Here is a 13180-nt window from a genome sequence, read left to right as displayed (position 1 = left end):
GTGAGTGAGTTTTACGCCGCTTCACGTGGGGGACACCAGAAATGGGCTTCACTCATGGGGGAAATAGAACCCGTGTCCACTATACGCTCCCCCTACCCTTATCTAGGACGTGGTTGTTTCCTATAGTGGATACGACAGCTTGCATACCCGGCGCGTTTAGAAATTCATTACCACCATTTACTTGTGGATCTCAAATACCGATTCTACCTTAGGTGCATAATGTAAGTGTAGCAATAGGCTTGCCTTGACTTGCTTAAAACTAACTTAAACAATTGTCTTCTCGTAAATACTTACTCTTAAATCCCGTCAGAGTGACGTTGTCGTGACAACCATAAAGACGATTTCCTGGAAAATGACGCTTTTATTGATTGATATGCAAAAGCGGTTTATTGTACATGCACTTAATGGTTATAGTGTACTCTTACAGAGACGCGATGAATCAATCTTTGGCATATAGTTCTTTCTCGGAATATTAGAAAAGGCCAAGGGAATACCAAGTATATGTACTCTGATCTTTTACCTTTTCACCAAATCGAATTTTTTTCATTAACCATGTCGACCAAGAATTACAATCGGGAAGGAAATATTAGAAATGCCCACGCAATGGAAATGACACCTACATTCATAAAACAAAACTGTTATCAAACATTGAAACTGTTGAGCTTTGCAAGAGGTAAAGTATATAATTTCTTACGGTATTCATTTTAATTGAAAACTATTTTGCGAAAATAAAAACATATAGCCTTGAAAGAGTAGCAAAGCCGAAAATATTTCAGTGAGAACCACAGACATTTCCTATGCAGTGACGTCAGGCGTGGGAAACCGGAAATAAAGACAAATACTATTAGTCCTACAGCGAATTATGTATAAAGGAGAAATTGATGATTTGCTTCAAATAAAACCAAATCATATCTTACACAATAAAAGGATATTCTTTCATCTTTTAAATGTTTCAGTATTTATTGTTTTACTGTTTGTTTGTGAGATTAATGCTTATGTATATCGATCCAATATTATTCATAGAAAACTAGTTGTACCACCAATATTATATTCTAATGACGTTGAAGCAGATGACAGGTTGAAGAAGCGATAATGTTGTGATGTTTTTATCTTGCACACGTTTGTGTAGTAAACCGATCGACTAATCAGATCTTGGTGACGGCTTGTCCATGCACAGGACTCCCTGTTGACAAAACAACTAAAGGTAGGCAATGCGTCATTGGATAGCGTTATGTGCGATGCTACGGGAGTGCCAGGAGATTGTTTTGATTTTCAGCCTGTGCTAGCCTCCTGCAAAGTCCAACAAGCTATTTTATCTATATTCTTTGCAGATTACAGCTTATCAAGATGACCTTGTGTTTGCATTTGTTCGAATCACTAAGTAAACGTCTGAGATATACACTCGTTGACTGTAGACTCTCGTGTATTACCGACACGGAGTCTTCTATGAGATCGAAATCTTGACGTATCCTCAGTGGTCGTCTGCATTCGTGAATCAGTGTGGGTATTACACGCACAAATACAGACGCACACATACCCCAGGGTCACACGAGGCACTGTATTACTTTTATAGCCAACTGTGGGAAGGGTGACCATAGTAAAATAATTTTTGACGCTGAACCCAACTTGCCAAATGTGAACTGTGAACAGTTTCGCTCACATTAAAACACTCCCGAACAAAGTGCAGAGCAGATGGCAAGCCGTACGTGTCCGAAAAATTCACCGGACTAGATACTAAATTTTGATGATTTTTCAGATACATTGTGTCCATAAGTGTCACATTATTGTTTTTTTAATTGATATTATATTTCTGAATGCCAGAATGTGCACTTTTATATAAACAGTAAGACTGATGCTTGAGGTATGGATATTAAGGACTCAGATTTTTTACATAGACGCTCATCCACTTACCTTCTGTACAAGACCATTGTGCCACATGCAACAATATTCCAACTATATGACGGCGGTCTGTAAATAATCAAGTCTGGACCAGACAATCCAGTGATTGACATCATTTGGGATCGATGAACTGAGGTTTCCATTTGTATCAAAGCAGGATTCTGTCCTCATAGTATCTTAGATTTGTGTTGTATATTCATTGGAGCTGAACAATCTCGGAACAATATCAAAACAGTTCACATCTTTGCAGAGGGTCACACCTTGAAGGGATCGGAAAATATGTCATTGACTGGCTGTCTTTGTGTAGCATCACACCCAACACATCCAGAAGGTAGCAGGACTTGCTGTCACTGACTGGCTGTCATAGCTTAATATCATATCCTGAAGGTAGAGGGATGTGTCCGTCATTGACTGGCTGTCTTTGCTGAGCGTCGTGCCTTGAGAATTGTGGGCACTGTCTGACACTGGCTGTCTTAGTGTAACATCATACCCTTACAACAGTTGGGAATGTGTATCATTGACTCTCTTAGCATGACATCATGTCTTGAATGTAGTGGGATGAGCTGTCATTGATTGACACCAGGGATAGACACAACCACTAGTTGTTAGTCTGAGAACAGTGAAACTAGAGCATGAAGAGGGATGTAATGGTCATACACTTAAAGATGTCTTCATTTTATGATGCTTCAGTTGGGTATCAAGGTAGACTATTTTCATTTTCTTAAGCCCAATAGGGTGCGCTTTGCACTAGTTTATTTATAGATGCATGTCATCAAGGCAGGTAAGGCATGCACAGAGCCTCATGGCAGCTGGCTAGGTAGCCACATGAGTTGATAAAAGTGGTCAACAACTAGGTAAATACAACAGCATTTTAACTAATATCTTTAGTTTTTGATGTATAATTGTGATATTATGTATTTGAATTAATTACGTTGCTTCTGGTAAATAACATTTTTGTAATTACCATAAATTTCCTGATGTGTCCTAAAATACAATGTTCTTTTGCAAAGAAATGTTTTTGAGTATAGTTTATTTGTATTTACAATCTAGAGTAATGGTATTTTTGTTTTATTTGTAGTCAATCCTGAAATGAAGTGACATGAAATGACATGACATGGATTGACATGAAATACTCATGAAACAGAATAAAAAAGACAGAAATCCAAAGATGGAATTGTTTTCATTTGAAAAGTATCAGTGTGAGTTTTGAAGGCAACAAGGAACAAGTTCTTTTCACCCTAAATCTAGTTACTTTACATAAACCACTACTCCGAAATGAGCTTCAGACTTGTTGGATGGGACCAATGATGTGTGTCATTGCCTGGCTGTCTTTGTGTAACATCATACCCAGCACATAGATAAGGTAGCAGGGCATGTGTGTCATTGTGTGGCGTTCTCAGTGTAGCGTCGGCTGGCTGTTTCAATAACATCTTTAGTTTTTACTAGATTGAGTGTTGATACATCATACACCATTACTACTTATGGTTTCAAGCCCCAAGGCTTTTATATTGACTCCGGGCCCCTATTGTGTGTTTTGTATGACTTGTGGCTGCCGTGATATAACTGTAACAGTGTTATTTTGAATCTATCTTTATGTTAACTCAGGAGATTGATGAACAAGTCTATATTTCAGTCTGTTTTTCCAAAACTAGTAAAATTCAGGATTCAGAAAGGATGAGTGAGAGAGTTGGATTTAACGCCGCTTTTAACAGTATTCCAGTTACATCAAGGCGTGTCAGCTTAATGTGGGAGGAAAGCCCGAGGTGATGCAGGTCTCAGATGTTTACCACTTCGGTGAAACCCACAAGCACGGGTATGGTGCAGACAAACCTAGAAACATAATCGGGGCGAACTGAGATTCGAAGCCACAATCATAGGTTTCTGACGTGCCCAAGGGACGCAACTCTGCACAGCAAATCCCGGCGCCTTAGACGACTGGGCCACCAATGCCCCCAAAGGATGAGTGACATTTCTGTGTTGACTACCACTTTTTCCGTTAATAGATGACAGCTTATTTTAGTAGCAGATAATTCTTGCCGACTAGTGAAAATAGAAATTCATTTGAAACCCTGATTAATAGCTTTTGTAAATTCTGCAGCATTGGTTATAAATTGGATCAGATTTGTTTCATATGTTACATTGAGTTTCTACTGACATTTGTAAACATTTCATCAAATCCAGGATAGGAGTTTTGGATTATGCATGTCAGTGATCTGTTGACAAGGGATAGACCTGGCCACATGTCTGTTAGTCCCAGTGTCCAAACTAGTGCAACTCTAGAGGGATACATGGGATAGACCTGGCCACATGTCTGTTAGTCCCAGTGTCCGAAACTAGTGCAACTCTAGAGGGATACAAGGGATAGACCTGGCCACATGTCTGTTAGTCCCAGTGTCCGAAACTAGTGTAACTCTAGAGTGATACAAGGGATAGACCTGGCCACATGTCTGTTAGTCCCAGTGTCTGAAACTAGTGTAACTCTAGAGTGATACAAGGGATAGACCTGGCCACATGTCTGTTAGTCCCAGTGTCTGAAACTAGTGTAACTCTAGAGTGATACAAGGGATAGACCTGGCCACATGTCTGTTAGTCCCAGTGTCTGAAACTAGTGCAACTCTAGAGGGATACACGGGATAGACCTGGCCACATGTCTGTTAGTCCCAGTGTCTGAAACTAGTGAAACTCTAGAGGGATACAAGGGATAGACCTGGCCACATGTCTGTTAGTCCCAGTGTCTGAAACTAGTGTAACTCTAGAGTGATACAAGGGATAGACCTGGCCACATGTCTGTTAGTCCCAGTGTCTGAAACTAGTGTAACTCTAGAGTGATACAAGGGATAGACCTGGCCACATGTCTGTTAGTCCCAGTGTCCAAACTAGTGCAACTCTAGAGGGATACACAGGATAGACCTGGCCACATGTCTGTTAGTCCCAGTGTCTGAAACTAGTGCAACTATAGAGGGATACGGGGGTTAGACCTGGCCACATGTCTGTTAGTCCCAGTGTCCGAAACTAGTGCAACTCTAGAGGGATAAGGTCTTTTCTCTCCAAATCTATTTACCTAAACCACTTGTCCAAACTGAGGACAAGTGGATTTGACCATTTGGGCCTACCCCTGGAATTTTGCTGTGTGAAATAACTGCAGATATTGGTCTTTCTATGTTGTTTGAACAGGTGCATTGTGTAACTCATGGAATAACATCAGAGTTTGATCAAAGTGAAGACGTGACTATGAATAGCTGAGTGTCTAGCATGATGTACACGTTGGAACTTGCTACAGTCCCAAAAGATAAAATGTGATCTTTGACCATATGTTCTCCATATACATGATACATATTTGCCAGACTTATAAACCCTATAGGGAAAACAAGTAATCATTCTCTGCAAGTGCTGATAACAATAACATATTGTCAATGTATTATTAATCAGAACTTTCTACAGGTCTGAAGGATACTTTTACACTTGGCATATCGTGAATACCTCATATTTTCCCACCCTGTCTCTTTCTATGTCTTGACAAATCAATACCAGATACCATTGAATCAGTGTTGATACCATAACTGTGTAAGCTTTGTTTGTATGTTTGTTGCTTAATACAGACTACAGTTTTCAATTAGACAGTCGGACCAGCTTTATGGAAATGTTACTTGCCCAATTTAAACGTCACTGGCATTTGGCTAGCGGGCAGGCAGCTATTTCGAACACTGGTACCAAAGTAGATATTCCTTGAGTTTTTGTAACAGTAATTCTAATCAGAGTTGATCTTCTCCACCTCAAAGTTGTCATTAGATATTTCTAGTTTTTTTCTGACAAATGTATGGTAATTTCATTCCCAAGACCTCCAATTCCTCTGAAAGCCAGTCACAGTAGAAGTCCTAACAGAACTTAATATTATTTCCGGACTTTGAATTGGTCTAAAGGGCCTTAGTTTTGTCAACTTTCTGATACTTTATAGTAGTTCTTATCAAGTTTTACCAGCAATAGTAGTGCAATTTGTTGCAACATTAAGTAGATGTGTGATTGGAGGAGTAACCATCCAAAAGTGAACACAGACAACTATATTAAAATGCAATGCATAAAATGATATAAATTTTTGCTTATCAGTAAGACAATTATTGTTATGATAATGACAGTCAAGAGACTTTAAATGCATTTAGAAGTTGGATGTAATCCTGACAAGGTTTTTGGTTTGGTTTGTTGTTTAACGCCGCACTCAGCAATATTCCAGCTATATGACGGCGGTCTGTAAAAAATCAAGTCTGGACCAGACAATCCAGTGAGTGACATCATGAGCATCGATCCATGCAATTTGGATGAACCAGGTCAGCGAGCCTGACCATCTGATCCTGTTAGTCACCTCTTACGACAAGCAAAGTCGCCTTTTATGGCAAGCATGGGTTGCTGAAGACCTATTCTACCCCGTATCTTCACGGGTCTCCTGACAAGATGTATTATGGATTACTACTTCTGTATTATACATACACAATGTTTTTTTTCATTGCTACTTCTTGGTAAAGGGGGCACGGGTGGCTCAGTCGTCTAAGGCGCCACAATTCGCTGTGCAGAGTTGCGTCCATTGGGCATGCCAGAAACCTATGATTGTGGGTTCAAATCCTGGTTCGAATTATGTTTCTAGGTTTGTCAGCACCATACCCATGCTCATGGTTTTCATCGAAGTGTTAAACGTCTAAGACCTGCATTACTTCGGGCTTTCCTCCCACATGAAGCTGACACGCTGTGATATGACTGGAATACTGTTGAAACGGCGTTAAACCCAACTCACTCACTCACTCACTCATCAAGTGAATGACAGGGTGTGAGAACATGACATTTATATATGTACACATCCAAACGAAGCCAATTATAATTAGCTACACATAATAAAAGCCAGTTGTGACGAAATTGAAAGTCAGACATTATAGAAGGAATTGATGAACATGACAGTTGTTATGCAAACATGTCATCTACAATTCTGTGCAAGGAAACTTTGACAGTTTCGTTGCTCAGGACAAATGATTATTTTACTTACTTCCACACTGCTTGTTAACATAATGTTCTAGTAGATGTATGTATTGTAGGTAACGACTGGAATTGATAAAAGTATCCTGGTAGCGGCCCTAGCGGGAATGTTAGGGCTGTGTATTGACCTGGATTTTGTATTGCAATATATTGCCATACTTTAACCTGTATTGCAATACATATTGCAAAATATTGCCGATTTACCTTTTTTATGAGTTAGTCAGAGTTATACCCTGTATTAATGTCAGATACCATTAGTTTGTTATACTCTCGGTATAGAGAGCTCCGTGAACGGGCTATTGCTGTGAGGAGCTTGATAGTCGTGATGTGTACACACTAATAAATAAAAAGATCGTCAGAGGCAAGTTGTATCAGAAAGATACTATTTTCATATCGATTAGGAACACATAAATATACTTATTTATATTTGCCCATTATATTGCTACATTTACAAACATATCGCTATACATATTGCTGAAAATTTGCACCACAATGTACCCGTGTACCGGTAATACCTCCACACCCTTAGAGAAAGTGTTTTTAATGTCACTTGAAGATGCGGGTTAAAATAGGTCTTCAGCAATCCATACTTACCACAAAAGGCGACTATACTTGTAAAGGCGACTAACAGGATCTGGTAGGCAGTTTCGCTGCTTTGGTTGATACATGCTATTGTATCCGAATTGTGTATATCGATGCTCATGATATCAATCACTGGATTGTCTTGTCCAGACTCGATTACCTACAGACCGCTGTCATATAGCTGGAATGTTGCTGAATGCAACGCTAAACAACAAACAAAACTTGTTCATGCTTACTGACAGTGGACCTACACAGTCACACTACCTCGTTTTTTCCTTTTGTCCCAACATGTTCAGTACAATCTCTGTCTTCGTCACGTAGGGACATCCTTGGATGACCTGACCCCAACATGTCACACTGAGTCTACAACTCTAGCCACCAGTCAGAACCCTGTCCAGCCTAGTACTAGTAGGCTCTACAAATAACTAGTCAATGTAATAGTGAGTGAGTTGGGTGTAACGCCACTTTTAACAGTATTCCAGTCATATCACGGCGTGTCAGCTTAATGTGGGAGGAAAGCCCGAAGTGATGCAGATCTCAGACAGTTATCACTTCAGTGAAACCCACAAGCACGGGTATGGTGCTGACAAACATAGAAACATAATCGGGGCGAACCGGGATTCGAACCCACAATCATAGGTTTCTGGTCTGCCTAAGGGACGCAACTCTGCACAGCTAATCACGGCGCCTTATACGACTAGGCCACCCATGCCCCCAGTCAATCTAACAACACTCAACTCAACTGAAGTAGATACTAAGAGTAAGAGTCAGGCTAGTACACTGTTGTAGCACTTGTACATATAGCAAATATAGCAGCGATCGACACTAACAGTTTTAGTCCGCTAGTCCTTATGATAATATATATATAGTAAAACCCTCAAAAAGGGCAAATGTCTACTAGTCCTTATGATACCTTAAGTATTGGGCAGTTTGGAAGGACCATAGGACAGTGCCAATTTCTAATGCTTGTTATAGTGTACCATGATCACAACAACAAGGAAGACATTTTTGGAGTGAACTGTGAACCTACAATTGAAACTTAATTTGAACCAAAAACATCTTACTTGGCTACTGTGTTTGAAGTTTTATGAAAGCAAGTATGGTTTTACGCCGCTTTTAGCAATATTCCAGCAATATCACGGCAGGGGACACCAGAAATGGGCTTCTCACATTGTACCCATTTCGGGAATCGAACCCGGGTCTTCGGGGTGATGAGCGAACGCTTTAACCAATAGGCTACCCGACTGCCCCAATAAAATCTACAGATGGGCCCGTGAAGATCCGGGGTTTAATGAAAGCACGGATGTATGTAACAAGTCTGTGATGAAAATCAGTGGGTCCCTGTCATAATCCTAATGTTAAAGGTTCACCATTTAGAGAGTCGCCTGTCACTGACCGTGCCGACCACAGCAATCTTGAAAGGTGAAACTAGATGCCTTAAGCAATGGAAATGTTGCTCTGGCATTGACACATCACTTTGGCACTTCTATTGGCAATAATAAAAATAATTTTGCAAATTTCTCACATCATACGAACCATATTCTGTTGTTAATCAGATAAAATGATTGACAACTACAATTGTATTAAAGGGCCAAGTTCAAGTGCCCAGTTGTGTGTTGGGATCTGAAAGAAAGCAACTAACTGGACCTGTGAAGATCCAGGGTAGAATAGGTCTTCAGCAACCCATGTAAAAGGCGACTATGCTTGTCGTAAGAGGCGACTAACAGGATCGGGTGGTCAGGCTCGCTGACTTGGTTGAAGCATGTCATCGATCCCAATTGCGTGAATTGATGCGCATGATATCAATCCCTGGATTGTCTGGTCCAGACTCAATTATTTACAGACCTCTGTCATATAGCTGGAATACTGCTGAGTGTGGAGTAAACCAACCAACCAACCAACCAAGGAAAGGTGACTAAACAAGGCTTTCAACTAGGGGCTGAAGTCACAGATTGTGAAATTACACTTGTGCTCAAATTATTTTTTTCTAAAACCAATAATGTTCCTTGTTAAACTTACTTAGATAGTCACAAAGTTTTTCTACAAAGTTGATAGCTCTGCTGTTGTATAATAGAGGGTTATGAGTTGAATCAGGAAATCAAGTGTGCACTGGGGATGCTCCCACATAAAACATTCACAAGTTGAATTCAATAAGAAGTCTCCAATTAGCTTTGTAGAAAAGCTTTGTGACTAACCAAGTAGGTTCGACAAAGAGAGTTATCGCTCTTTGAAATAACAAATTTACATGTAAGTGTAATTTCAGTCTGTGACTATATGCATAGAACATTCACAAATTGAATTCTATTAGAACTTCCCAATTAGGTTTGTAGAAAAGTTTTGTGACTTTCTAAGTAGGTCTGACAAAGAAAAGGATCACTTTACAAATAACGAATTTGCCTCTAGGTGTATTTTCACAGTTTGTGACTTAATGAATAAAACATTTATAAGCTGATTCTGTAAGAGTCCCCTAAATATGTTATTATCATACATGTTTATGATTAAAAAAGTTATATATCTGTGCTGTTATTATTAAAAGTATGGGCACAAGTATTATTATTGAAAGTAACAATATTTTGTTTCAATAGATATATTTACAGAACCTGACAGCCAACATATCACTCCAACTACATGATATGAATACAACTAATGATGCACCAAGCAATGAAGTTATTGATGAACAGAACTGCTATTAAAGACCAGGGATTCACAAGAATCAATACTGTAGAGTTTTAGGTTTCGTTATAGGCGAATAGTTCAGTCTCACTTTGTGTGATCAGGAGACTGTGTCATAGTGGCTGTTTGTTTAGCATGTGGGAGTGGTTTACAACCGGGAGTTTTATACATTCTGAGTGTCCATTTGAAAGTTGTCCGGTGATATGAAAGCCATTGACAATATGTTGGTGATGGTGGTCAGCTTCCTGTAATTGACCTGAGCAAACAGAGGCCATATAGTACCCTGTGTCAGGTTACAAATACATGCAAGTTGTAGCCCCAAAAGTTCATATAGCACTGGCTAAATATCTCTGTTTTCTCAGTACTCTCCTGAGTAAAGATAGCATATACATGATCTGGGCAGAAGAAACAGTTCACCTAAGGAGGGCCTGGTACTTTCCTGTTTAAGGGTGTCTGCCTCGACAGGGACCTCAATAGGTCTGAGATTTCTTGTTTTTTATGAAGTGAAAATGGCCTATTTTACTCAGAATCTTTCCAAATTATGGTAACAATACTAACATGTAGATACAAAATATGATTGATAACAAGTAGGTACAAATTATGACATGTAGGTACAAATTATGATAACATGTAGGTTCAATTTACGATAACATGTAGGTAAACTGTTGTAGATAGAAACATTTGAATATAGATGTATTTGAAATTGCTGTACTAATTTTGTATTATTGCTGTGCTAATGCTGTGATATTGTTATGCGACCCGTGAAGATACGGGCTAGAATAGGTCTTCAGCAACCCATGCTTGCCGTAAGAGGCGACTAACGGGATCGGGTGGTCAGGCTCGCTGACTTGCTTGATGCATGTCATCGATCTTAATTGTATGGATCGATGCTCATGATATCAATCACTGGATTGTCTGGTCAGACTCGATTATTTACAGACCGCCATCATATAGTTGGAATATTTCTAAGTGCGGTGTTAAACAACAGACCAACTATTGCTGTGCTATTTGCTGACTGTCATAATGATACACAACTCGCCCACTTTGTTCTGTTATCTTACACTCAATTGTCAGTGATAGTCTCAATATCATGTAACAGAAGCATTTATCCATTACATAATCCAGAATGACATTAGGAATAAAATATAGTATAAGGCTTTCATGATACAATTGTTTACATGTGATATTTAGGTACACAACTGCTTGTAATAAAAGCCTTCATAAGTAAATGTCATTTTCAATTACCAAAGTTAATGTAAATTAAGTAGAGATAAGGTATGGATAACAACTTCTTTATTTACTGGAAAGGCGACGCTTCGGTATAGCAGCGGTAGAAACTAACATTCTTAGTCCACTAGTCCTTATAATGATGACATATAGCCAAACCCTTAAAAATCGCAAATTTCTACAAGTCCTTATGATACCTTTACTATTGGGCAGATTTGTAAGGACTATAGGACTAGTGCCAATTTCTGACTGTATAGAACACTATAGATGATTAGATCCTTATGCCATTGTCAAGCAAGGCTGTTATCCATAAATTTTCTCTGGTTTGTCATCCGTCAACTTCTATGTAATGCCTATCAAACAATTTAATGTAAAATACTACATAAGCTGACTGATTTTGGTCACTACATGTAACTTATAATGTGATATAAAGAAAAGTTTCTGCCTGTAATGGATAGCTTTACCATTGAGGAAATTGTAAGGACTTTAGGACCAGTACCAAGTCCTAGTGAATGACCCCTTGGGGTTTCAGGGTAGATTTGGTCCCCTGCAACCTATGCTGGTCGTTGAAAGGAACTTATGGATTAGGTGGCCTACACGGATGTACCAAAGGACATTAAAAGGTGGTATTTGTTGTTGCCCTGCCTAGTGCTTGGTATTAAAGAGGATAAAACAAGTTCTGATCAGCTTGTAGTTAATTATCTGTGTCTGAGTGGGGTATTCATGTTACACTGCAGCATGGTAATTCACTGGGCAGCACTATAAAACTGGCATTAGTCCAGACTGGTACAAGCAGCCACGCTCTGACACACGTGCATGCATGTATAACTGCAATAATCTTGTTGAACCCCATTTCACCCCACCTCACCTTTGTACACGGTGTGTACATGTTTATGTTAATGTTCTCAGCATTATTTTTCCTGATTTACAATATTTGTAGTCCAGTGTATTCCTGAAACAATGAGGAATTCCATTTGGGACTACAGGAAAGGTGCCAGTTCATAGTTATTGTGAACTGCAGACTTCCAATACTGACTTAGTCAAGGAACGAGTGAGAGGTTATTTTGTGTAATTTTTGGCAATATTCCTTCAATATTCCACTGGGATGTAAGGAATGTATATCACACATTGTATCCATGTCCTAATCAAACCCGACCTGTCAAGATCCGGGGTAGAACAGGTCTTCAGCCAACCCATGCTTGCCGTAAATGGCGACTATGCTTGTTGTGAGAGGCGACTAACGGGATCAGGTGGTCAGGCTCACTGACTTGGTTCATGTATGTCATCGTATCCCAATTGCGTGGATCGATGCTCATAATGTCAATCACTGGATTGTCCGGTCCAGACTTGATTATAAATTACAGACCGCCATCATACAGCTGGAATATTGCTGAGAGCGGCGTTAAACAACAAACAAACATAATCAAACCCAGCACTTTAGTATCGTAACTAGGGATGAAACAATACAGCAAGGTAACGATACGATACGTATCACGATACATGGGTCACAATACAATACGTATTGCAACTTCTTGACTATAAATATTTCAGAGCAGGTTCCAAAGGAAAAGCCAGCTATAGATTCATGTTTGTAGCGGCTATTTTAGTAGTGAACATAAATAGTTAATTACGACACATTTTGCAATATTTGACTGACAAAAAATGCTGGGGTGAGGTGGTAATTAAACCAGTAGTAAGTAATTTACTTTAACAAGTGTATCATCTTGTATCGATACAGAAAGAAACGTATTGTGTATCACATCGTTGCATGAAAACTCAC

General features: G+C 39.4%; 1 protein-coding gene across 2 annotated transcripts in view; it reads left to right on the top strand.

Moving 5' to 3' along the window:
• Positions 1-1066: 1066 nt before the first annotated feature.
• The window catches only part of LOC124133376 (protein retinal degeneration B-like), a 173992-nt gene continuing 161878 nt past the window's right edge, over positions 1067-13180 (top strand). Inside the window, exon 1 of one of the 2 annotated variants that reach the window (XM_048401145.1) lies at positions 1067-1204. The gene's annotated coding sequence lies outside the window, so the exon portion shown is untranslated. Of the gene's footprint in view, positions 1205-1255; positions 2754-13180 lie in introns of those variants that run through there. The other variant, XM_048401148.1, reaches the window with a different exon arrangement.

Source organism: Haliotis rufescens, unplaced genomic scaffold (assembly GCF_023055435.1).
Source record: "Haliotis rufescens isolate VD_foot unplaced genomic scaffold, xgHalRufe1.0.p SCAF_21, whole genome shotgun sequence".
NCBI classification, from domain to species: Eukaryota; Metazoa; Mollusca; class Gastropoda; order Lepetellida; family Haliotidae; genus Haliotis; species Haliotis rufescens.
The sequence above is the reverse complement of the archived record's forward strand: the minus strand, read 5'-3'. Positions and strand labels throughout refer to the sequence as shown.